The following is a 4,936-nucleotide window of genomic DNA, read 5'->3' as shown; positions in this document are numbered from 1 at the left end:
GTGAGCAATAAAGCATAAAAATTAAATCATGATGCCATTGTTGTTTGCTGAACGAAAAGGTTCAGTTCAAGCCGTGTGTGTGTGTGTGTGTGTGTGTGTGTGTGTGTGTGTGTGTGTGTGGTTGTTGTTGTTGTTGTTGTTGTTGTACACCGGACTCACTATATGACGGCGGCCTGTAAATAATCGAATATGGATCAGACAATACAGTGATTGGCTTTGAGAGCAGCGATCAACGCCGTCGGGTTACGATGGCAACCAAGTCACCCATCCGATCATCCGAACCACTAAGTCGCCTCTCACTACCAGCGTAGGTTGCTGGGAACCTCTTCCTACCCGGAATCCCCACGATGAGTGGTTGAATGTTGTTTAAGGCCGCGACCAGCAATATACAACGGTCTGTAAATAATTAAGTCAAGACCAGTCATAACACTAACTGAAAGAGGAGCGTTTGTTTTTTGTCTAACGCCACACACAGCAAAATTCCAGCTATATGACGGCGGTCAATAAAAAAGTCTGGACTACCATGGGTTTCTGAAGACCTATTCTGGCCCGGATCTTCTGGGACGAAATAAGTGATTTGGTTTTAAGGCTGCTTTGAACAGTGTTCCAGTTATATCACAGCTCGTCAGCCTAATGTGGGAGGAAAGTCTGAAGTGATGCAGGTCTACGAAGTTTACCACTTTAGTGAAACCCACGAGCACGGGGTATGATATTGACAAACCTAGAAACATCATATCAGGGCGAAACGGGATTCGAACCCATGATGATAGGTTTCTGGCGTGTCCAAGGGACGCAACTCTGCACAGCGAATTACTGCGCCTTAGACGACTGGGCCACGCGTGCCCACAACTGAAAGGAATCAACGCCAGAGAGCAGATGACAGCAATCAGACAGGTCAGTCTGCACAGAATATTACAATATAACAACGGAAGGAGTTTTACCACACCAGAGGACGATGGCAAGACTGCAGAATTAATCCTGAGGTTATACAGTAGAGTGAATGGGAGAGTTTGATACGCCATATTTTAGCAATATTCCACTTATATCTTGTCTAGAAACAGGCCTTGACACATTTTGCTCATGTGGGACATCGAACCCAGGTCTTCCATGTGACACGACATAATGAGACAGGCTAGTTTATGGAGGATGTTTCTAGGTTTGTCAATATCATACCCCGTGCTCGAGGGTTTCACCAAAGTGGTAAACGTCGTAGACCTGCATCTCTTCAGGCTTTCCTTCCACAGGCTCATTTATGAATGAGGGAAAAGGATTACAATATACATCTATTGAGCAACAGGTTTGCCTTATATGAATGAGTGAGTGAGTGAGTATGGTTTTACGCCGCTTTTAGCAATATTCATGCAATATCACCGGGAAAGCAGAAATGGGCTTCACACATTGTATCCATGTTGGAATCGAACCCGGGTCTTCAGCATGATGAGCGAATGTATGAGACATTGACCAGATGAGTGTTCTCGTGGTTAAGTCGTCTCGTGGTTGAGTGAGTGGTTGAGTGTGTGGTTGAGTGGTTGAATGAGTGGCCTCATGGTTTCGTTCGTTCGTTTGTGAGTGAGTGAGTGAGCAAGAATAGACCAAGTGGTCTTGGTATATTATAGGATCTCCTACCAGAAACATGTGGTCCACCATCCGCTTCTCAACAAGAACAGGATACAGACATATTCTGACAGAATCCTGACACAATTGGTCACAATAACAAAGACCTCTCTAACCTTTGACATAACAGATTTATTTTCATATTTCTTTTCTCTTCTTCATTCTGTACATGAATATTTCATATTATATACACAATATACATATGCACACAAAACAATGAGTGAGTGAGTATGGTTTTACTCCGCTTTTAGCAATATTCCACTTATATCTTGTCTAGAAACAGGCCTTGACACATTTTGCTCATGTGGGACATCGAACCCAGGTCTTCCATGTGACACGACATAATGAGACAGGCTAGTTTATGGAGGATGTTTCTAGGTTTGTCAATATCATACCCCGTGCTCGAGGGTTTCACCAAAGTGGTAAACGTCGTAGACCTGCATCTCTTCAGGCTTTCCTTCCACAGGCTCATTTATGAATGAGGGAAAAGGATTACAATATACATCTATTGAGCAACAGGTTTGCCTTATATGAATGAGTGAGTGAGTGAGTATGGTTTTACGCCGCTTTTAGCAATATTCATGCAATATCACCGGGAAAGCAGAAATGGGCTTCACACATTGTATCCATGTTGGAATCGAACCCGGGTCTTCAGCATGATGAGCGAATGTATGAGACATTGACCAGATGAGTGTTCTCGTGGTTAAGTCGTCTCGTGGTTGAGTGAGTGGTTGAGTGTGTGGTTGAGTGGTTGAATGAGTGGCCTCATGGTTTCGTTCGTTCGTTTGTGAGTGAGTGAGTGAGCAAGAATAGACCAAGTGGTCTTGGTATATTATAGGATCTCCTACCAGAAACATGTGGTCCACCATCCGCTTCTCAACAAGAACAGGATACAGACATATTCTGACAGAATCCTGACACAATTGGTCACAATAACAAAGACCTCTCTAACCTTTGACATAACAGATTTATTTTCATATTTCTTTTCTCTTCTTCATTCTGTACATGAATATTTCATATTATATACACAATATACATATGCACACAAAACAATGAGTGAGTGAGTATGGTTTTACTCCGCTTTTAGCAATATTCCAGCAATACCACAGCGGGACACGAGACATGGGCTTCACACATTGTACCCATGTGCGAATAGATCCCAGGTCTTCAGCGTGACGACGAACACTTTAACCACTTGCCTACCCCACCACCCCTCAAAACAATCAAAGATGAACAGTTGGTGGGGGCAATAGGCTTCTCTGTGGAGAAGATGACTGACAGTGACCAAGTCACAAGCCTGACCACTAGGGCTGGGACGAGTCCAACTTACTACCCAAGTACCCACCCTGCTATTACCCGACCCTACCCGAGTACCTGCTACAGGTCTCAAGAGTTTGTTACAAAATGTCCGATTGGAAATAGTCTGAGCGCAGCCCTGGTAAAATGTATTTAAATTTATGTATAAAATTATCTGGTCATGCATACACTGAAGTTGACTGAAGTGTTACGTTTATTCAAACCTATAAAGGTCAGAAGCAATGGTGATTAGTCAAAAAAAGAAATGCGAACATTAGTGACTTGTACAGTGACCATAGAGTTCTAGAAATTTTTAATCATTAAACAATATATCACATGACTAACCATGGGCCCGGAGAGTCCTATAGGTACCCAGGGTCCTACTCAGTACCAACCCAACCCAAGTTACCCATCCAAGCCCAACTGAACACCCACCCTAGTACCTGAGTTACCCGTCCCAGCCCTACTGTCCACCCACCCGAGTACCCGAGTTACCTGTCACAGCCCTACTGTCCACCCACCCGAGTACCCGAGTTACCTGTCACAGCCCTACTGTCCACCCACCCGAGTACCCGAGTTACCCGTCCCAGCCCTACTGTCCACCCACCCGAGTACTCGAGTTACCCGTCCCAGCCCTACTGACCACCCACCCGAGTACCCGAGTTACCCGTCCCAGCCCTACTGCCCACCCACCCGAGTACCCGAGTTACCCGTCCCAGCCCTACTGACCACCCACCCGAGTACCCGAGTTACCTGTCACAGCCCTACTGACCACCCACCAGAGTACCCAAGTTACCTGTCACAGCCCTACTGTCCACCCAACCGAGTACCTGAGTTACCTGTCACAGCCCTACTGACCACCCACCCGAGTCTTATCCCTGTACTTTCAGTGTATGAACTGTGGTATGCCAAGCAATCAGCCATGATACAGACACAGTGGCCTGTTGATGAGTGTTGGGTGAGACAAATCTCTGGTCGATACCAGCTTGCACAGCACCCCCAGGAGATTGTGCCTGAATCTGTATGGAGTTCTGGGAACCTATCCTGACAGTGAATACTAACCCGGGTTTTCACAATGGCTAGAACTTTTCAGTAATCTGAAGGATCAACAGTTAGATAAGAGTCATCAGGTGTTTTAACGCCGCACTCAGCATTATTCCAGCTACATGACCGTGGTCTGTAAATAATGAAGTCTGGACCAGACAATCCAGTGATTGACATCATGAGCATCGATCTACACAATACATACATCAATCAAGTCAGCATGCCCGACAACATGATACCGTTAGTTGCCTCTTACGACAAGCATGGGTTGTTGAAGAACAACTCAAACTACGTTACATTGATCTACCGTCCTTATAGAATCAAACAAAAGCAATCCTTTCTTTTCAAGGACATAAAATTATCCCGGTTTCTTTGAGCAGCTACACTTTAAATAGTTCTGTCAGTATAATTTGGGGGGACATGCAATGTGTGAGTGAGTTGGGTTTAATGCTGCTTTAAACATTATTCCAGTTATATCACAACGTGTCAGCTTAATGTGGGAGGAAAGCCCGAAGTGATGCAGGTCTCAGACGTTTACCACTTCGGTGAAACCCACGAGCATGGATGTGGTGCTGACAAACCTACAAATATCGGGGTGAACCAGGATTCCAACCTACAATCATAGGTTTCTGGCATGCCCAAGGGAGGCAACTCTGCACAGCGAATCGCGGTGCCTTAGACAACTTGGCCACCCGTGCCCCCGGACATGCAATGTAAGGCAGAACTTAAATGTTCTATGTATGTCTGATGCTTACCATTTTCTAGAAATCCACTAGCACAGGTATAGTGCTGACAAATCTAGAAACATCGTCAGGGTGAACCGGGATTTGAGCCCACCCTCATAGGTTTCTAGCGTGCCCTAGGGACGCAACTGTGCACAGAGAATTGCGGTGTCTTTGACGACTGGATCACCAACTCACCCTCAAATGATAGACCAACAATACTCATTCATATATTTACTCTCATATCTCCATAGTCCATA

The sequence above is a fragment of the Haliotis cracherodii genome, unplaced genomic scaffold (genome assembly GCF_022045235.1).
Source record: "Haliotis cracherodii isolate W230 unplaced genomic scaffold, xgHalCrac1.p SCAF_17, whole genome shotgun sequence".
Lineage (NCBI taxonomy): Eukaryota > Metazoa > Mollusca > Gastropoda > Lepetellida > Haliotidae > Haliotis > Haliotis cracherodii.
Note: the sequence above shows the minus strand (reverse complement) of the source record.